Here is a 23,186-nt window from a genome sequence, read left to right on the forward strand (position 1 = left end):
AATCTACTTGTTAGTGGGTGGGCAAAGAGCAGTTGTGTGTATTTGCTTTTGGGCCACAAAATGTTGCCAATTTGCTCCCCTCCTCTCCTGAAAACAGAGGCTGAGGAAGTGAGGGGTTCAATTTTCAACTGCCCGAGACGAATTTCTCAACTGGGAAGTGGGCAGTCAGCAATGTGAAATCGGTGCAGGGGTTACATTGGCCGCTCCATTGATGCCTCCAGTCTATCTGTCAAAGGTCGAGTAGCCCCTCCTCCTGAAATAGGCAGGAAGCGGCTTAAATATGGTATATTGGAGATTCTGGGTCTTTTTTCTTTGGAACAGAGGAGGCTGAGGGGAGAGCTGATTGAGGTGTATAAAATTATGAGGGGCCTGATTAGAGTGGATAGAAAGGACCTGTTTTCCTTCGTAGAGGGGTCAACAACCAGGGGCCATAGATTTAAAGTAATTGGGAGGTTTAGAGGGGATTTGAGGGAAAATGTCTTCACCCAGAGGGTAGTCGAGGCAGAAACCCTCACCACATTTAAAAGATACTTGGATGTGCACGTAAAGTGCCGTAACCTACAGTCCCTTTATTCCTCCACACCTCTCAGTATCCTCCCACTTATTGTATATTCCCTTGCCTTGTTGCCCCTCCCCAAATGCATTACCTCACCCTTTTTCAGATTTAATTCCATTTGCCATGTTGCTGCCCAACTGACCAGTTCATTGATATCATTTAGATCTAGTCCTTACTACGAGGGGGATCAAGGGGTATGGCGAGAAAGCAGGAATGGGGTACTGAAGTTGCATGTTCAGCCATGAACTCATTGAATGGTGGTGCAGGTTCGAAGGGCCGAATGGCCTACTCCTGCACCTAGTTTCTATGTTTCTATCCTGCAGCTTTCCTCCTCATTGTCAACCACCCGGCCAATTTTTTGTATCGTCTGCAAATTTCTTTATCAAGCCCTGGAGTGGGCAAACCCTGGTACAAAAGGAGTACCTTCACTGGTGGCTCCTTTCAATCACCTGACAGTTAACTCGGCTGTGGCAATCAAAGGGTTAATAGAATGCGTCAGCAAGAAACGGGAGGACAGCCCGCCGAGGGGGCGTGCAGGAATGTCGGTCCGGGGGCAAGCGCGTGATGTGATGAGCTGGTTAGTCCGCATTTATCGCAACTCGGCAGTCTCGCTTTAGATTCTCCTCGCTCTCTCTCGACGTCCATCGGTTCCGCTCCTCTCCATCCGAGTGCAATTGAAAGGAGGCAGAGTTGTGGCATGCGGCCTCTCCGAGAAGCCAGGGGAGCAAGCAGGCTGCAACTGAACACCGAACCTGCTGTGCGACGAGAGAGGAACATGTTGCACGCTTGACGGGTTCACCAGGATCCCCCCATACAGCTGATGCAGCAGCATCCTGGGATGATGAGAGACAGCCCGGAAGGATTTGCCGGGCTGCCCTGCTCAAGCCAGCAGTGCTGTTGGTGATTCTGCACGGTCGGCTGTTCCAGCGCCCGCCTGGCTGGCCTTCTGTCTTCCACCTTCTTCCTCAACTTGAGCTCATCCGGAAACTCTGCTGGCCCCCGCGTCCAAACTCGCACCGAGTTCCCCGTGCACCCATCACTCCCCCGTGCTTAAATATTTTTCTCTCTGTTTCCCCAATGATTCTGCTGTTCACAGCCTATCCAGACTAATCTTTGTTCTAACTTCTACCATTACCATCTCAAGCTAGCCCATCGCCCCTTTTGTCTCTCTAATCTCTCCTGTCTTCCACCCGACCACAGACCTTCCCTTTTGTTCTTTCCTGCCTTGCTCCCCTTTCTGTTACATTTCGAACATTCGCCAGTTCTGACAAAGGATCATCGACCCGAAACGTTAACTCTGTTTCTCTCTCCACAGACGCTGCCTGACCCGTTGAGTGTTTCTAGCATTTTCTGTTTTTATTTCAGATTCCAGCATCCGCAGTGTTTTGCTGTTATGTTTATGTGACTCCCCAGCGCAGGTTGGCCCACATTGGCTCCCGGGCCGGCCACACCTCGGTTTTAAAAAAAATCACGTAATCGTGTTCGAATCTCTCCGTGGTCTCTCCCACCCTCCCTATCTCTGTAACCTCGTCCAGCCCCACAAAGCCTCTGCGCTCCTCCAATTTTCGCCTCTTGTGCATCTCTCACTTTGTTGCAACCATCGGCGGTCTTGCCTTCAGCCGTCTAGCTCCTAATTTCTGGAATATCCTCTCTAAAGCTCGCCACCTCTCTCCTGCTTTAAGACGCTCCTTAAAAACCTACGTCTTTAACCAAGCTTTAGGTCACCTGTCCTAATGTGGCTCGGTGTCACTTTTTTTCTGAATATGCTCCTGTAAAGTGCCTTGGCACACTTAATTTATCAAAGGCGCTATATCAATGTGAGTTATAATTATTGTTATTGTTGACACTAGGCAGCCTGTGAAGCGCCTGGAGATATTTTACTGCGTTTAAAGGTGCCAGAGCAATGTTTAAGCGAGTTGACCAATCCCCCGTCAGGTCCTGCCGAATTTTGGCAAAGTTACAGCCTCCTTGTCGTCTTGCTGCATTTGCTGAGCACGGATGGGCGGTTTGGTTTGTGAACACGACAGATAACAGATTGGGAGCAACAGGATACTGTCAGGGACAAGGCCAGTGTGTATGTAATTATACCCCGGCATATGGGGCATAATTATCGGGCTGGTAGTCAGGGGGTTTTAGAGCTGTATGGGGGTTTGGATCACCCAGCTTTCCGCTTCGGCGTCTGATCAGCTCGATAGCCAGGGTAGACAGGCTGTATTATGCCTGCTGTTATCATACTAATACTGTTACTGTCAGCCTTAATGTAATTAATACTTCATTAATGTTAGCTTGAATCAACTTACATCTTTGTACAGAACCTCAATGTCCGGACTCTGGCTTTTGCACAGTAGTCACAAGCTTGCACAATATAAGTTGTTGTTCGATATGTGAAGCCACTGTTAAATTCTGCCACAGTCACGATGGGCCGAATGACCTCCTGTGCCGGAACATTCTATCATTTCGGCTGACGACTCAGGACCGGTTTCCCTCCTTGCTGCACTTGCAATGTACTCGGTTCCCCAAGTGTTGTGAAATGGAAATGAGGATGGGGGACCAGTTGTGTTGGGTGTCCGCACACAATCTTCGTCTTCTTTCGTACGGTCGTAGCGAAGCAAATCAAATGTCAATATCCAAGTCGGAGATACAGGTCAAAGCTTCGGGTGTAACAGCATGGATATCCTGCAGGCTGTCTGCAACTTCCCTCTGAGCGCAGTGCTCCGTGATGTGATCCAGGGTCTGATTAGGAGCCCCACAGTCACATGATGAGGATGCTTTAATCTTCCACCTTATCATCATAGGCAGTCCTTTGAAACGAGGATGACTTGCTTCCACGCCGAAAAGGGTTGAGTTCGCAGGTGTTTCAATGAAGGACCTAATATTCCGGATCCCAAACTACATGTTGAAGGGTGGATGATGCCTGTGCATGGATTTTTTTAATGTATGGTGGTCGTTTGTTGTGTATGCAATAACTGTTAGACTGAGTACTGGTTAACTCCAAGAGGTATAAACTTGCACACACATGCGTGCAGCCCAATGGCCTCCAACAGTGAAGCCATCTAGTGGCTAGTGATCCCAAAAGTACATACATGACAATACCCCCCCTCTGAGATATTAACACAGTCTTTTACAAATTGAGACGGTCCGGTGTTTTACGCTCCTGGGTTGACCGTCTCAGTTCAACTCCAGTCTTGGGTGAGTGTTCAGAGTCTGTTGTGACTGGTGGCTGGGTGGTTGACCTGGTGGGAGTGGCAATGGCCATGTCAGGGATTGAAAGTCCATTTTCATTGAACATGTCAGTGATTGAAAGTCCCGATTCACTGATGACCACTGAGTCCTCTGATGACTGGGGGTATGTTGGTTGGTCGGCGATTGTCTCTTCCTCCGACTGTTCCGGTTCGACTGTGTGCCGCAGCTTTGTCTGATCCATATGTTTCCTGAATATTTGCCCATTTTTGAGCTTGACAATAAATACTCTGTTGCCCTCCTTGACCATGACAGTAGCAGCGATCCACTTGGGACCCTGACCATAATTCAGAACATATATAGGATCATTCACAGAAATATCGCGTGACACAGCTATGCGATCGTAATACCCTTGCTGACCTTACATGTTTGATACCATTGAGTTTCATGAACTATTGAAACTCCTGTCTGACAAAGCACGATCCGTTATCATGAACAACGATGTCAGGCAGACCATGTGTCACGAACAATGCACTGAGATTCTCAATGATGGCTGTGGATGTGCTGGATGACATGATTATACACTCTATCCACTTCGAATATGCATCTACCACAACTAAAAACATCTTCCCCAGGAAGGGACCTGCAAAGTCGATGTGGATCCTGGACCATGGTTTGGATGGCCACGACCACAGACTCAGCGGCGATTCCGCTGGTGCTTTGCTGAGCTGCATGCAAGTGTTGCACTGATGCACACATAATTCCAGCTCAGAGTCAATTCCCAGCCACGATACATGAGACCTGGCGATGGCTTTCATCATTACAATGCCGGGATGTGTGCTATGTAGCTCACATACAAATTTCTCTTTCCCTTTCTTGGGCATAATAACACAATTGCCCCACAGTATACAATCCAATTGAATAGACAGTTTGTCTTTGCGACGAATGTAAGGTTTGGTCTCCTCATTTGCTTGGGTATGGCAGACCAATCACCTTTGAGGAGGTAACTCTTCACCATCGATAAAATCGGGTCCTGGCTGGTCCAGGTCTTAACTTGTTGAGCCATGACAGGGGTTCCTTCACTCTCAAAAGCATCCATAACTAACAATAGGTCCACCGGTTGTGACGTTTCCACCTCCGGTGTGGGCAACGGCAGACGGCTCAAAGCATCGGCACAGTTCTCGGTTCCAGGTCTATGGTGAATGACATAATCATAAGTGGATAATGTCAGCGCCCACCTCTGGATGCGGGATGAAGCATTGGCATTGATACCTTCGTTTTCAGAGAACAGTGAAATGACTGGCTTGTGAACTGTCTCCAGTTCAAACCGAAGACCAAACAGGTATGATGCATCTTTTTAACTCCATACACACAGGCTAGTGCTTCTTTCTCTACCATGCTGTAGGCTCTTTCCGCTTTAGACAAACTTTTTGAAGCATATGCGACAGGTTGAATTTTACCCGACTCATTAGCTTGTTAGAGTACGCAACCAATTCCATATGACGAAGCATTACAGGCCAATACTAAATGTTTACATGGGTCATAATGCACCAGCAGCTTATTAGAGCAAAGCAGATTAGTGGCTTTCTCAAAAACTGTCTTGAGATGCACCCCACACCCAGTTGTCGCCTTTTCTTAGCAGCATGTGCAGTGGTTCTAATAAGGTGCTCATTTTAAGTAGGAAGTTACCAAAGTAGTTGAGTAGACCCAGGAACGAACGCAGCTCTGTCACATTCTGCGGCTTGGGTGCATTCTTGAGGGCCTTGGTTTTCGCGTCCGTGGGCCTGATGCCATCAGCAGCAATTTTCCTCCCCAGGAATTCGACCTCTGGTGCCATGAAGACGCACTTCGAGCGTTTCAGTCTGAGTCCCACTTTGTCCAGACGATGTAGAACCTCTTCCAGATTATTCAGATGTTCCTCGGAGTTACAACCTGTGATCAGGATGTTATCCTGGAACACGACGCTTCTGGGAACAGACTTCAGTAGAGTCTCCATGTTCCTCTGAAATATTCCTGCAGCCGAGAGAATTCCAAAAGTGCACCTGTGATAAATAAATAGTCCTTTATGGGTGTTAATGCACGTCAGGCTCTTCGACGTCTCAACCAGCTCCTGTGTCATGTAGGCTGACGTCAAGTCCAGTTTGGTGAACGACTTCCCCCCCGGCTAGCATTGCAAACAAGTCATCAGCCTTCGGTAACGGGTACTGATCCTGTTTCGAAACCCTGTTGATCGTAGCCTTGTAGTCTCCACAGATTCTGACTGTGCCATCACTTTTCAGCACAGGAACAATGGGGCCGGCCCATTCATTAAATTCAACCGCTGATATGATCCCTTCACGCTGGAGTCTGTCCAGTTCAATTTCCACCTTCTCCCTCATCATATACGAACTGCCCGAGCTTTATGATGGACAGGTCTTGCATCCGAGTCCACGTGGATCTGCACCTTGGCTCCCGTGAAGTTGCCGATGCCTGATTCGAACAGCGAGGGGAACTTGCTCAGCACTTGGGTACATGTATCTTTCTTCGACAACAACGCTGTGATGTCGTTCCAATCGCATCTGATTTTTTCAAGCCAGTTCCTGCCAAACAGCGTTGGCCCATTACCTGGGACAATCCATAGCGGTAACTCGTGAACTGCACTGTCATACGACACTTTAATTGTGGCACTGTCAATCACCGTTATGAGTTCTTTGGTGTATGTGCGCAACTTGGTATTGACTGGATTCAGCCTGGGCCTCACAGCCTTAATATCCAATAGCTTGTCAAATGCCCTCTGGCTCACTATCGGTTGACTCGCCCCCGTGTCCAGTTCCATCGATACCGGCACCCCATTAAATTTCACGTTGATCATTATCGGTTTGCTTTTAGTTAGGAACGAGTACAGTCCATACACTTCCTCCTCTGGTATCTCGGATTGCGTATCCGAATCCGCACTGGTCTGACCATCATCCTCCACATGGTGTGTCGCAGCACGCTTGCTCATCTGCGGACACTTGCGCTGGAGATGCCCCACTCTCAGACAGTTTTTGCAACTATATTGCTTAAATCGGCTCTGCTGGTGCCGATGATTTCCCCCACAACGCCAACACGGAGAAATCGGATGCATTCCCGCTGGTGGATTTTGGGCAGACACAGGTTTCACATACACAGTCAGGTAGGCCCTGACATGTGCCGCTCTACCGAACGCCGAATCAATCATATTTACAGTACTTGCCGCGTTTCGATTTTTCACTGATATCTGCTTTAGACTTCTATCCGTCGTCATGCATGACCGAGCGATCGTGATGGCCCTGTTTAAGTCCAACATCTCAACCACCAATAGTTAACACAGGATCACCTCGTGGTTGATGCCGATCACAAAGAAGTCCCACAGCATATCTGTCAACACAGCCCCGAACTTACACGGTCCCGCTTAACGTCTCAGGTCGGCAACGAATTCCGCCACATTCTGGCCCTCTGAGCGAACGTGCGTGTAAAATCTGTATCTCGAGGTGATGATGCTTTTGTCTGGCTTAAGGTGGTCCTGTACCAGTGTACACAATTCTTCATACATCTTCTCTGTTGGACTCACAGGCACGAGTAGATTCTTTATCATACCATAAATATTTGGACCGCAAACCGTGAGGAACACCGCCCGGCGCTGATCTGCGTCGCCGACCTCCTCCATTTTGTTGGCCACGAAGAACTGGCTCCAAAGGCTCTCAAAGTCTGCCCAATCTTCTCCTTCAACAAATCGCTCCAACAATCCAATTGTGCTCATTTTTGCCAAGCAAACGTTCTTGTTGCCTCGTCGTCAAATGTTGTGTATGCAATAACTGTTAGACTGAGTACTGTTTAACCCCAAGAGGTATGACCTTGGCTCTGCTTTATTAAGGCCCAAAGTGACTAATATACAAAATGGCTGGCCTTTTATACTTGGGCTGCACATGCGTGCGTGTAGCCTAATGGCCTCCAACAGTGACGCCATCTAGTGGCTAGTGATCCCAAAAGTACATACATGACACCGTTGCATGCCAGCCACCACGCGGGCTTGACAGTGCAAGGTCTTGGTCCAGTGGTAAGGATTAACCAGGACAACTGGAGACCAGCTCTGCTGCACGGATCTATTGCACACACATATCGCCGTGTGGGCTGGCCCGTGCTGCCCCCGGGGCCCTCGCCTCTCCTGGGCCCCGATCACGTCCCTCTACGAACTCTCGCCGCTCCTTCGCCCCGACCTCGCCACTCCTGCTGGACCTGCCCGCACCGCAGTCAGCCGTCGCCCTCCTGCAGCAGCACGCGCTGCTCCCTGCAGTGGTATGTCGCCGCACGCTGCTCCCTCCAATGGCCCCGGCCTGCCGATGGTCTCGCAGACCAGGACTGCGCTGATTTCCGGGCTGGGCCGCTGCACACTACTATCTTCCACCTACGGAGAAGGTGGCAGCATTGACCATGGCCGATTCTGAGGGGGTTGATGGTTGTCCACCGTTTGCCAGGAAGGTGTGACCCTTCAGGTTGTACTGTGGAGTCCTTTATGAGGAATCCTTTCCGTATTTCGCAGTTCCTCTGAGCAATATGCAGCGTGGGGAAAAAGTGGGGGAAGTGGGGGGGGTTCCCGTGATGCCTGTAACTGAGCTCACACCTGTGGCAGAGGCAATTCCAGGGCCAGGATGCAAATGAGGCCGGAGGGGACCATTCCGCCCTTGCCCTCAGTTAGGATAGTCGACGCTGGTTGGACATCTTCCTCGAGGTTTCATCACATGACCACCTGCCTCCAACCACCTCTCCCCCTACTCTCCCGCCATTGGTTGCCCAACACATCCATCCTCATGGTGTCCCGCCTCCCCACGTCCAGCGTGAAAGTGAACAGACTCTTCCTTAGCCAATTGGATGATTCCTGACCGTCAGTCAAACAGACCTTTATCCATCTCCAATATATTTATAACTAATTAACAAAAGTGTTCGCAGATAATGAAAGAAAAAAAATTCACGCAATTTTATCTTTGACACCCTTGTGATTTTTCTCCCGGGTATTGCTCAATCTTCAATCCCTGCCAATTCCAGTCCAATCCTGGAGCTTTGGCAACGGTACTGTCAGTGGAGGCCACAAAAAAACTTGCATTCATGTAGCCCACCGGACATCCCAAAGCACTTTACAACAACAGCAACAACAACAACTTGTATTTATATAGCGCCTTTAATGTAGGGAAACGTCCCAAGGGGCTTCACAGAAGTATTATGAGATTAAAATATTTGACATTGAGCCGCATAAGGAGCAATTAGGGCAGATGACCAAAAGCTTGATTAAAGAGGTAGGTTTTAAGCAGCATCTTAAAGGAGGAAAAATAAGTCGAGAGGCAGGGATGTTTAGGCCGGGAATTCCAGAGTTTGGGGCCGAGGCAACAGAAGGCACGGCCACCGATGGTTGAGCGATTATAATCAGGGACGCTCAAGAGGGTAGAATTAGAGGAACGCAGACATCTCAGGGGGGTTGTGAGGCTGGGGAAGCTTACAGAGATAGGGAAGGGGGCGAAGCCATGGATGGATTTGAAAATAAGGGTGAGAATTAAGAAATCGAGGCGTTGCTTAACTGGGCCCCAATGTAGGTCAGTGAGCAGAGGAGTGACGGGTGAGTGGGACTTGGTGCGAGTTAAGACACGGGCAGCCGGGTTTTGGATCACCTCTAGTTTAAGCCAATGAAATACTTTTGAAGTGCGGTCACTGTTGAAGTGTAGGAAACGCAGCAGCCATTTTGTGCACAGCAAGCTCCCACAAACAGCATCAGGATAATGACCAGATAATCTGTTTTTTTTTAGTGATGTTGATTGAGGGATAAATAGTGGCCTGGACACCGGGAATAACTCTTCTTCGAAATGGCGGCGTGGGATCTTTGACCTCCACCTGAGAGAGCAGACAGGGCCTCGGTTTAACGGGTCTGACAGTGCAGCGGCAAAGTATACCCTTCCCGCCTTCCAAGGTAAAACCCGCTGCTTAGCAACCAAGCTATCAGCAAGCATGAGTGGCAGTGCTAACTTGTAAAATTATACTCGCAAATTTTCGAAATTGTTTCTTAATTGGTATTTACTTGCCGGTGTGAGAACCAGGGCTCTTTGGATCTATACGGAGAGCTTGCACACTCCTCTGGGCTGTCCTGAGCTAATCTGATATGCAACAGAGAACGCCATGCTAATACCAGGCCACAAAGGCTCTAATTTGGAAAGGAAGGGAAAGCAAAAATTCAAAATGTTGAGTCTATATTATCTTATTGAGGGAATCAATTGCCTAGCTTGTGAACAGAATACTTAGCCCAGTCAATCAAGCCAATTAGGGGGTTCCTTCTGAGCAATCGTCGCGCTGTGCATAAAAATGATTATTCTTTTTTTTTTGTTGAAGAAGCTCGAATCCACTCAGACAAAAACCAGCTCAGGAAAACAAGCTCCTTCCTGCCACCATGGCTCATAGAATTATGAATTACTAGGCCACCATGGCTCATAGAATTACAGAATCGAAGGAGGCCATTCGGCCCATCGAGCTCGTGCCAGCTCTCTGCAAGAGCACTTCAGCCAGTTCCATTCCCCCGCCCTTTCTCCATAGCCCTGCAATCTTTTTCGTTTAGGTACTTACCCGATTCCCTTTTGAAAGCCACGATTCAGTTTCCTTCCACCACCCTTTCAGGCAGCGCATTCCCGATCATAACCACTCGCTGCTTAATAAAGTTTGATCTCATCTCGCCTCTTGCTCTCTTTTGCAAATCATCTTAAATCTGTGTCCACTGGTTCTCGACCCTTCCGCCAATGGGAACAGTTTCTCTCTATCTACTCTGTCTAAGCCCCTCTTGATTTTGAACACCTCGAACAAATCTCCTCTCAACCTTCTCTGCTCCAAGATGAGCAACCTTGGGCAAAAATTTGGCAGATGGAGTATAATGTGGGAAAATGTGCGGTTATCCACTTTGGCAGAAATAATTGAAAAGCAAATTATAATTTAAATGGAGAAAAATTGCAAAGTGCTGCTGTGCAGAGAGACCTGGGGGTCCTTGTGCATGAAACACAAAAAGTTAGTATGCAGGTACAGCAAGTGATCAGGAAGGCAAATGGAATGTTGGCCTTTATTGCAAGGGGGATATAGTATAAAAGCAGAGAATTCCTGCTACAACTGTACAGGGTATTGGTGAGGCCACACCTGGAGTACTGCATACAGTTTTGGTCTCCGTATTTAAGGAAGGATGTACTTGCATTGGAGGCTGTTCAGAGAAGGTTTACCAGATTGATTCCGGAGATGAGGGGGTTGACTTATGAGGATAGGTTGAGTAGGTTAGGCCTATACACACTGGAGTTCAGACGAATGAAGTGATCTTCTTGAAACATATAATATGATAAGGGGGCTCGATAAGGAGGAGGCAGAGAGGATATTTCCACTCACAGGGGAAACTAAAACTAGAGGACATAGTCTTAGAATAAGAGGCCTCCCATTTAAAACTGAGATGAAGAGATTTTTGAGTAATAAGGGAGTGAAGGGTTATGGGGAGCGGGCAGGGAAGTGGAGCTGAGTCCATGATCAGATCAGCCATGATCTTATTGAATGGCGGAGCAGGCTCGAGAGGCGAAAAGGCCTATTCCTGCTCCTGTTTCTTATGTTCTAATCCAAGCTTCTCCAGTCATCCACGTAACTGAAGTAACTCATCCCTGGAATCATTCTCATAGATCTTTCCTGCACCCTCTCTAAGGCCTTCACATCCTTTCTAAAGTGCGGCACCCAGAATTGCACGCAATACTCCAGTTGTAGCTGAACCAGTGTTTTATTCAGTTTCATCATAACTTCCTTGCTTTTGTGCTCTACGGGGGAGGAATTTGAGACTGGGGGCTAACTTTTAAAAGAAGAAAAATGTAACGCCGTCGACATTTTAATGGAGCTGTCCTTAACATCAGATATTATACCAAGGCCTCACCTGCCAGTGCGTGGATCCCACAGCATTAGTTGGAGAGTCGACGTTGCCCAAAGCTAGTGTGCCTACCTCACAACCCGCCTCAGAAACACATCAGTTGAACATCTATCTTCATATCAGTGCCAGCCATGGCTCAGTGGGTAACATGCTTGCTTCTGATTCAGAAGGTTGTAGGTTTAAATCCCATTTCAAGGACATGAGCATTAAACAAACCTCGGCTGATACATCAATTTTGAGGGAGTGCTACAATATCGGAGGTGCCGTCTTTCGTGACTCAGATCCATGTTTGGCAGTGCACAGTGCAACTGAGCCAGAGAGGTTGCGATAATGTACTCATTCTCAGTTTAATAAAGTTCTATTTGCAGTGCAGCGAAGGTTCACCGGACTGATTCCTGGGATGGCAAGACTGTAGTACGAGGAGAGATTGGGTCAACTCGGCCTGTATTCACTAGAGTTGAGAAGAATGATAGGGGATCTCATTGAAACATATAAAATTCTGATGGGGTTGGATAGACTGGATGCGGGGAGGATGTTTCCCCGGGGCTGGGAAGTCTAGAACAAGGGGTCACAGTCTCAGGATACGGGGTAGGAAATTTAGGACCGAAATGAGGAGGAATTTTTTCACTCAGTGGGTGGTGAACCTGCGGAATTCTCTACTACAGAAGGCTGTGGAGGTCGAGTCACTGACTATATTGAAGAGGGAGATAGATAGATTTCTAGAAACAAAAGGCATTGAGGCGTATGGGGAAAAAGCGGGAATATGGTGTTGAGATAGAGGATCAGCCATGATCATATTGAATGACGGTGCAGGCTCGAAGGGCCGACTGGTCTACTACTGCTCCTATTTTCTATGTTTCTATGTTTCTATTTTGCCTTCAATAAATGCCTAACATTTTACATTTACAGAAAGAATAATTCCTTTGTAGGAGAGATAGAAACAAGTGAGTGCATGATATAAAAATATAAGCTCATGTTTCATTCTTTCAATAAAAACTCTCCAGGAGAATAAGATATCACAGTGAATGCCCACTTATTCACGCAGTCGGAGCAGCAGACACTTCTCGAGTTATAAAGACATGTGAATATGACAGCTACAGACCAGATTAATTGCACATTCTCTTTCCTCATTGTTAAAGTATCAACAAAAAAATAAAGCAGTTGAATATAATATTTTGAAGAAGAGCAGGGGAGTTCTTCTCAGTGTCCTGGGCCAATATTTATCCTTCAGCCTTCAGATTATCTGGTCATTATCTCTTGCTGCTTCTGGGAGCTTGCTGTGCACAAATTGGCTGTCACTTTTCTCACATTACAACAGTGACTGCACTTCAAAAAATACATAATTGGCTGTGAAAACGCTTTGGGATGTCCTGAGGTCGTGAAAGATGGTGTAGAAACGCTAGTCTTTTTTTTAAATCAGTGATCGGAGAATACATATTTGTTTTACAATCTTTTGTATGATATGAGATTGAACTGAAATCCAGGCTAACACTTCCAGTGCGATCAATGTAGGCAATGCGACAGCCAATTTTTTATTCATTTACGGGGTGTGGGTGTCGCTGGCAAGGCCAGCATTTATTGTCCGTCCCTAACTGACCTCGAGGAGATGGTGGTGTGCCTTGAATACAACTGAGTGTCTCGCTGGGCCATTTCACAGGGCAGTTAAGAGTCAACCACATTGCTGTCGGTCTGGAGTCACGTATAGGCCCAGACCGGGTAAGGGCGGCAGATTTCCTTCCCTGAAGGACATTAGTGAACCAGATGGGTCTTTACAACAATCTGGCAGTTTCATGGTCACCATTACTGATACTAGTTTTTTTTTTACCATTTCAGATATATTTAATATAATTTAAATTCCCCAGCTGCCATGGTGGGATTTGAACTCATGTCTCTGGATCATTAGTCCAGGCCTCTGGATTACAGGTCCAGTAACATAATCACCATACCACCGTATCCACAAAGAAGATTCTGCATGCAGCGAGATCCTACTGACTTCCAGGTGATAATGACCAGATAATCTGTTTTTTAATGATGTTAGTTGAGAGATAAATATCGGCCAAGACATTGGGAGGAGGGGGAGCTCCCCTGCACTTCTTTGAAATAGCGCCATGGAATTGTTTATATCCACCTGAGAAGGCAGACAGGACCACAGCTGTAACGTCTCATCCAAAAGATGGCACCTCTGACAGTGCGGTGCAATAGAGTGTCAGCCTACATTTTGTGCTCCAGATTTGAACCCATCACCTTGTGACTCAGAGGTAAGAGCGAAATCACTGAGCCAAGGCCTGACAGCCAAACTGATGACGAATAGTATGACACGAATCCAAACTTAAAGACAGACCTGCAAATTAATTTATCTCCCCGAGATTTTCATCGCAATGCTAGAGCTTACACATGCAATGAAGACATTGACACTCGCAGTTAACACTGTCACATCATCTTTAATCAGACAGTTGAGAGCTTAGAGAGGTTAATGAATCAAGCAGTTACTAAATCACGAGGCTGAGATATCAGCTGCAATAAGGAGTGGTTAGATAACTGGACTAATAATCCAATCGTTCACATCCCACCATGGGACAGTTTTGAGAATTTGATTTTGGTTAAAAATAAATAGAAACAGGAACAGACTGTAATGTATTTGCTTCACGGGTTCTTTGCTTAAGAATTCATAGCAACACATTGCGATTAAGAACTAGTTGGTTTATTAACAAAGGTATAACATGTTACCGATTCATCGACTAGGTTGACAACTACATACCTCGTCGTGGATGACCTAGACCCAACTGACTGGGGTTTTATTGAGTCTTGTAAACATCATGTGACTGGCTAAGCCACTCACAATGCAACAGCTCGGCACTATTTTAAATGAAAACTATAAATCAAGTGCCCCCCTTAAAAGGGGCACTAAAACCAACTAATTAAACCAACTAATTAAACCAATTAAACTTTTTACATTATTGGATCAAATTAAAATTTGGTTGCCGGGGGTGATGATGCACTCCAGTCCCTCCAGTGCCCACCTCTCGCGGAAGACCGAGAGCTCTACAAACCTACGAGCGTGCTCACAGGTGCATACATTACACAGGTCAGTCAACCCCTCAGGCCTGTTCCGCCATTAATTTAGATCGTGGCTGATCGGAACCTGTAAATAAATCTGGAATCAAAAGCTAGTATCAGTAAAAGTGACCATGAAGCTGTCGGATTGTTGTAAAAACCCAACTGGTTCACTGATGTCCTTTGCTGCCGTTCTTTCTTTTCCCTAACTTGCTTTGACTCCATACCCACTCCGATGTGGTTGGCCCTTAAATGCCCTCTGAAGTGGCCCAGCAAGTCCTTCAGTTGTATCAAATCGCCAGAAAGAGCGAGAAGGATAAAATCAGCTGTGATCTAGGCGACCCAACCCAGTTGAGCCTGCCAAATAAGAACATAAGCATTAGGAGCAGGAGTAGGCCATTCGCCCCCTCGAGCCTGCTCCGCCATTCAATAAGATCATGGCTGATCTTCGACCTCGACTCCACCTTCAAGCACTGTCCCCATTTCCCTTGATCCCCTTAATATTCAAAAATCTATCAATCTCTGTCTTGAATTTACTCAACGACTGAGCCTTCACAGTCCTCTAGGGTAGAGAATTCCAAAGATTCACCACCCTCTGAGTGAAGAAATTTCTCCTCATCTCAGTCCTAAATGGCTGACCCCTTATTCTGAGACTGTGACCCCTGGTTCTAGACTCCCCAGCCAAGGGGAAACATCCTCCCAGCATCTACCCTGTCAAGCCCTGTAAGAATTTTGTATGTTTCAATGAGATCACCTTTCAATGAAATCCTCCACACTAATGTCTGCCGACTGGTGCCAAAGTTGGGAGAGTTGTGCCACAGAATGTCCAGCTCAGCCACAGAGAAAGCTCGGCAACTTGGATTCTCAATCAGATTCCGCACAATCAGAAATGTTGATGAGAACACTTGCATTCTCATTACGGAGTAGCTATTCTGAACAAGGCAATAAATCTGACCTTTCAAACTGCTCCACAAGTACACTTAAAGTCCTTTAGTTGCTAAATGCGGATCGCTGATTGACCAACATCATTTGCCATTTTCCTCGCTTTAAGCAATTACCTTAAAAGTCATGACCTCATGATATAAATGCAATTGTTGACACTCTTTCAGTGCTCTTTCCTGTGCTATTACATAATGATGGAGGATTGTGATCGTCCATTTATCTTTAGATACACCTACGTGTCGGGTATGCCTTTCTAACAATGTCACAATACTACTGACATGCTGTATCAGAGTTTGTAGTCTTGGTAATGGCCTTGCTGATATTACATCACCGACCATTACACAGGGACATCGACAGATTAAGGCAATAAGTAAAACTGTGGCAAATGGATTTCAACGCAGGCAAATGTGAGGTCATCCACTTTGGACCTAAAATGTCGTAGGGTGTTTGTTTTACACTCTATGATTCTTAGACTTCAGAACTTATAGTGGGAAAGGGCAACATGTGGCACAATATTTAGGCTTAACCCAGTGTCAGTTTTATTACACAACAAAAAACGACGAAAACTACAGGACTAGACTTCTGAGAGAAATTTACTTTAGACATACAATCACCAGCCCTGGCTGTAGCTATTGTAGGTTCGTGGTTCTTGGTTCCGTGAGCTGTTGGTTCGTCTTCTGGCCGATCTCTTTAGCTTCTGTTCCTTTCCTTCCATGCCTGCTTGCTGTTTCATCCAGTGTAATCTGCTTGTGTGTCTGTGTCCATATATTTATATCCAGGTTTTGAATAAGTTTCCCGCTGTGACGAAATTCGATTATCGATCTGTTTAACTGGTTGGTGATGAGTTTGAATGGCTATTAATTTGCACACGGAGTCAACAATGCACAAGATATTTCCTTATGCTGGATGCTGTTAGCCAAAATTTTGATTTCGTGGGGTCCTTTGTTGTCTGGTCTTATTATAGACTCGATGTCTCCAGTGGCTGTTTTCCCCACCCTGGTCAATCAAGTTCAGGGCTTCACTTAACAACTCCATTGTTGTTATGCATGAAGTTAGTTTTATGTCCTTGACAGAATGTTCTTAATTTTCCAGCTTAAATCAAAAAGCTTGGATTAATCAACTTTTTAGTTCATGGTCTGCGCTTTTCTGAAGATTAGTAACCTTACAAATGGATAGAATAGGGTACTCTCCAAATGGTGAAAAGCTAAAAGCAGTGGAGGTCCCAAATGACTTGGGCATCCAGATACATAGATCATACAAATGTCATGAACATGTAAAGAAAATAATCAAAAAGGCTAATGGAATGTTGGCATTTATATCTAGAGGACTCTAATACAAGGGGATAGAAGCTATGCTGCAGCTGTACAAAGCCCTGGTTACACCACGCCTGGAACACTGTGAGCCGTTCTGGGCACCACACCTTAGGAAAGATATATTGGCCTTGGAGGGAGTGCAGCGTAGGTTTACCAGAATGATACCTGGACTCCAGGGGTTACATTACGAGCAGGGATTACACAAATTAGGGTTGCATTTCCAGGAATTTAGAACATTAAGGGGTGATTTGATCAAAGTTTTCAAGCCAGTAAGGGGAACAGATAACGTAGATAGAGATAAACTATAGCTGTTTGGAGATTCTAGGATGAGGGGCATAGTGTAAAAATTAGAGTCAGAACTGTTATGTTCAGAATAACTCCGCAAGATTGTATGCTGTAAGCTCAAACTGTAGTGACCTTGGTCTCTTTAATGCAACTCCAGAGTGAGGAAGCAGCATGGTAGACTGCCTTTTATACCTGCCTTGCCCGGGGTGTGCAGGTGACCCTTGGGTCTCCCACAGGTGCGCCCCCTGGTGGCAAGTCTTGCACACTGGTAAAGTTTACATACATAACAAGAACTTTCAGGAGTGAAGTTAGGAAACACTTCCACCCACAAAGGGTGGTAGAAGTTTGGAACTCTCTTCTGCAAACAGCAATTGATGCTGGGTCAATTGTTAGTTTTAACTCTGAGATTGGTAGTTTTTTGTTAACAAGAGGTATTAAGGGATAAGGTCCAAAGGCGGGTCTATGGAGGTAGGTCGCAGATCAGCCATGGTCTCATTGAATGGCGGAACAGGCTCGAGGGGCTGAATGGCCTCCTCCTGTTCCTACGTTCCTACCGCCCGGTTCTTAAGGGTTCTGCTCACATGGCTCTGTAAATAATTGCACTGCCCCCAGTGAGGGAGTGAGCGAGACAGACCAGGAAAGTTCGAGGTTTGATTCCCCGCTCTGAGTTCACTTGGGCTGGGCTGGCCAGGGGGAGGGTGGTGGTATGATGTCGATGTTACTCTCAGCACCCTTGGGCAAGGGAGGGGAATAAACATCAGTCCGCGTTCCTGCTCCTCATTGATATCTAATGAGACTGGAAAGTATAGAGATCAGAACAGGATTGGCTCTCAGCGGTTGGCTGTCCTCTTCTGCACCAATACAGTGGTGATGCTGAAGCTGTTAGTTTTAGAATTGGACCGGAAAAGAATGAACTTTCATTTATATAAAGCGCCTTTCACAACCTCAGGATATTAAGGAATATAGAGCCAAGGCATGTAGATGATGTTAGAATACAAATTAACCATGATCTCATTGAATGCAGGAACAGACTCGAGGGTTGAATGGCCGACTCCTGTTCCTATGTTCCCAGAACAACCCAAGCGCTTTACAGTCCATGAAGTATTATTTGACGTGTAGGCACTGTTGTAATGTACAAAACGTGGTGGCCAATGTGCACACAGTAAGAGCCCATAAAAAGCCATGAGTTACTGACCTGATGATCCGTGTTTAGTGATATTGGTTGGGGTATAAATAATAGCCAGGACATCGAGGATAACTCCTCTGCTCTTCTACAAATTTTGCGATTGGGTCTTTTGCATCCACCTGAGAGAGCAGACAGGGCCTCGGTTTAACATCTCATCTAAATGATAGCACCTCCGGCAGTGCAGCACTCCCTCAGCACTGAACTGGAGTGTCAGCCATGACTTTGGGCTCAATTTTCCCCAGTGATTTGCAACGTTTTTTTGGAGCAGGCCGCTTTTTTTGGCCTAAGTTAAAAAAAACACAGTTTCCCCGATTAATTTGCACCAGCGTGACTCAGTTAGTTACGATTTCTTTTTAGGTCAGTTTTTTTTTCAGCCAAAGGGGGCGTAACCTGCCAGCCCCACCAATTCTGGCCATTTAGAGAAGTTTTGCCAGCTGAGAGTTACCCCAGTTCTGCTTTGGCCAGCGTATGTGGCCTCTCCAGAAAAACCTTCTGGAGAGTTAAGGAAATCAGCGCAGGTAAGGAAATTGGCGCAGGTAAGTGCAGCAGATGTCCAGACAGCAGCAGTAGGAAAGGTAAGAGAGAGGGGGAGAGAGGGGTAGGAAGCCTTTCAGGTAGAGTTAGTTGCGGGGACCAGGAGGGAGGAGGCCATTCGGCTGGGGAGCTGGGGAGCGGACCGGGAGGCCCTTCAGCCAGAGGGATAGGGGCGGGGATTGGCACCGGCATCGAGGGGGGGGGGGGTCACTTTAATAATTGGAGGTAAGTTGCTGCAATGTATTTTAATGTGTTGTGAGTTGGCTACATGTTTCACTTTGCAGCCTCAGCCCACATTGTGTCCCTGGTTACCGTGGCAACCCGATCTTTTTGGCGCAGATTGAGGCTCCATCCCCAAAACTAAAGGACAGGTTAGGCTGCACCAAAATGGAGAAATCAAACGGGGAAAATTACAACGTTATTTTTTGGCGTACTTGGGCCCCCAAAAAATGGGGGTAACTCTTCATGTACACCAAAAACAAGCTTTGGGGAAAATTGAGTCCTTGGTGCTGGAGTGGGACTTGAACTCATGACATTCTGGCTCAGAGGTGAGTGCATAACTAACTAGCTGCTCACAGTGATTGCATCACTGAATGAGCAGTGCCAACTTGAACAGGATATCTGAGGGTGGCCGGCATCATGGAACCATATCCCAACGTGAAATTCAGAATGGGAAAATAAAATGTTGTTAGAATCACAGAATTATACAGAACAGAAGGAGGCCTTTCGGCCCATCATGCCTGTGCCAGCTCTTTGCAAGAGTGATCCAATTAGTCCCACTCCCCCCTACTCTCATAGCCCTGCAAGTGTTCCTATTGTGTTCCTAACAGAGATGAGGCTGTACATAAGGGGGGGTTACAGTAACAGTGACCTCAGTCTTTAATAAGACACTCCAGAGTGAGGAACAGGCCTCAGGGGCCGGCTTATATATACAGTGCTCCCAAGGGATGCTGGGATCCCTTGGGACTTCAGCGGATGAGCTCCCTGGTGGCGGAACATGGGAGTGCATCATTTACAGATACACAACATCACTTTTTCCCCAAAGTCAAAGTCAAAACTATTTACAAGGTGAGGCGGTCAGGAGCCTTTCTTTCCCGTGGACCGCCTCGGTACAAATTTCTGTTCTGGTGTGTTGGCTGTGCCCTCGCTGGGCTGGCATGTTGTTGGCCCTGCAGGGCTGCTGGGTGAGCCTGGCCTTGCTGGGCTGTTGGGCATGATGGGTTCAATTTCCTGGTCCGGCGTGGTGTTGTTAATCCTTTGGGTGTGTGTTGTGGGCTTGTAAAAGGTGGTGTCTGCTGTGGGTTGGTCAGGGCAGTCTGTGAACCGCAGCCTCGTTTGGTCCAGGTGCTTTCTGCAAATTTGTCCATTGTCTAGTTTGACTACAAACACCCTACTCCCTTCTTTAGCTATCACCATACCCGCGATCCACTTGGGACCATGTCCATAGTTTAGCACATACACAGGGTCATTCAGATCAATTTCCCGTGACACAGTGGCGCGACCATCGTTTACATTTTGTTGCTGTCGCCTGCTCTCTACCTGATCATGCAGGTTGGGGTGAACCAGCGAGAGTCTGGTTTTAAGTGTCCTTTTCATGAGTAGCTCAGCCGGGGGCACCCCTGTGAGCGAGTGGGGTCTCGTGCGGTAGCTGAGCAGTACTCGGGATAGGCGGGTTTGGAGTGAGCCTTCTGTGACTCGTTTAAGGCTCTGTTTGATGGTTTGTACTGCCCGCTCTGCCTGCCCATTGGAGGCTGGTTTAAATGGGGCCGAGGTCACATGTTTGATCCCATTGCGGGTCATGAATTCTTTAAATTCGGCACTGGTGAAACATGGCCCGTTGTCACTGACCAGTATGTCAGGCAGGCCGTGGGTGGCAAACATGGCCCTCAGGCTTTCAATGGTGGCAGTGGCGGTGCTTCTCGACATTATTTCACATTCAATCCATTTTGTTAAAGCATCCACCACCACCAGGAACATTTTACCAAGAAACGGGCCCACATAGTCGACATGGATCCTCGACCATGGTCTGGAGGGCCAGGACCACAAACTTAGTGGTGCCTCTCTGGGCGCGTTGCTCAACTGAGCACATACGCTGCATTGCCGTACACAGGACTCTAAGTCAGAATCGATACCGGGCCACCACACGTGGGATCTGGCTATCACTTTCTTCATTACTATACCCGGGTGTGTGCTGTGGATATCCGAGGTGAACGTCTCCCTGCCCTTTTTGGGTAGCACTACGCGGTTACCCCACAACAGGCAGTCTGCCTGAATGGACAGCTCGTCCTTTCGCCGCTGGAACGGCTTGATTGGCTCTTGCATTTCAACGGGGATGCTGGCCCAGCTCCCATGCAGTACACAGTTTTTTACTCGGGACAGCAGAGGACCTTGGCTGGTCCAAGTCCTAATCTGGTGGGCTGTGACAGGTGATTTATCATTTTCAAATACTTCCATGACCATCAACAAGTCTGCGGGCTGAGCCACCATCAACAAGTTTGCAGGCTGCGCCATTTCCACCCCCGTGGTGGGCAATGGTAGCCAACTGAGAGCAACTGCACAGTTCTCGGTGCCTGGCCTGTGGCGGATGGTATAGTTATACGCTGATAGCTGAGTGCCCACCTTTGTATGTGGGCTGAGGCATTAGTATTTATCCCCTTGTTTTCAGCGAATGGGGATGTGAGGGGCTTGTGATCGGTTTCCAGCTCATATTTGAGGCCAAACAGGTACTGATGCATTATCTTTACCCCGAACACTCACGCTAATGCCTCTTTCTCAATCATGCTGTCGGCCCTCTCGGCCTTAGACAAGCTCCTGGAGGCATAGGCGACAGGTTGCAACTTCCCTGCGACGTTAGCTTGTTGTAATACACACCCGACTCCATACGACGACGCATCACATGCTAGAACAAGAGTTTTACACGGGTTATACAATACAAGCAGCTTGTTGGAGCATAAAATGTTTCTGGCTTTCTCAAAAGCACTTACTTGTTTTTCCCCATACGCAGTTCTCACCTTTACGCAATAACACATGTAGGGGCTCTAAGAGGATGCTTAACACCGGTAGGAAGTTACCAAAATAGTTGAGGAGTCCCAGGAACGCCCGCAGCTCCATGACGTTCTGTGGCCTGGCCGCGTTCCTGATAGCCTCTGTCTTGGCGTCTGTGGGCCAAATGCCGTCCGCCGAGATCTTTCTCCCCAAAAACTCCACTTCTGTTGCCATGAAGACGCATTTCGACCTCTTCAGCTGCAGCCCTACGCGATCCAGCCGCTGGAGGACCTCCTCCAGGTTTTGTAGGTGCTCGACGGTGTCCCGACCCGTGTCATCCTGAAAAACCACCGTGCGTGGTACCGACTTGAGTAGGCTCTCCATGTTTCTCTGGAAGATCGCTGCAACCGACCGAATTCCAAACCGGTATCTGTTATATATGAACAGTCCCTTGTGCGTGTTGATGCAGGTGAGGCCCTTCGAAGACTCCTCTAGCTCCTGCGTCATGCAGGCCGAAGTCAGGTCGAGCTTGGTGAATGTCTTACCTCCTGCCAGCGTCGCAAATAGGTCGTCTGCCTTAGGTAGCGGGTATTGGACTTGTAACGAGAAACGATTCATAGTTACTTTATAATGGCCGCAAATCCTGACCGTGCCATCACTTTTGAGTACTGGAACAATCGGGCTGGCCCACTCACTGAATTGCATTGGGGAGATGATGCCCTCAGCCTGTCCAGCTCGATTTCCACTCTCTCCCTCATCAAGTGAGGTACCACTCGCGCCTCTGGAACCAAGTGGATCCACACCTTCACCCTGGAAAAGTTTCGAATGCCTGGCTCAAAAAGGGAAGGAAATTTGTTGAAAACCTGGGTACATGAGATCTCATCGACATGTGATAGCGCTCGTATGTCATCCCAGTTCCAGCGGATTTTGCCCAGCCAGCTCCTTCCAAACAGTATGGGACCATCACCCGGGACAATCCAGAGTGGCAGTTCGTGCACCGTGCCCTCGAAGGTGACCTTGACCATGGCACTGCCCAGGACAATGATAAGCTCTTTGGTGTACGTTCTCAGTTTCATGTGGATGGGGCTCAGGGCTGGTCTGAGTGCCTTGTTGCACCACAGTCTCTCAAACATCTTTTTACTCATGATAGATTGGCTAGCACCAGTGTCCAGTTCCATGGCTACGGGTAAGCCATTCAATTTTACCTTTAGCATTATAGGTGGACATTTC

Source organism: Pristiophorus japonicus, chromosome 13 (assembly GCF_044704955.1).
Source record: "Pristiophorus japonicus isolate sPriJap1 chromosome 13, sPriJap1.hap1, whole genome shotgun sequence".
NCBI lineage: Eukaryota > Metazoa > Chordata > Chondrichthyes > Pristiophoridae > Pristiophorus > Pristiophorus japonicus.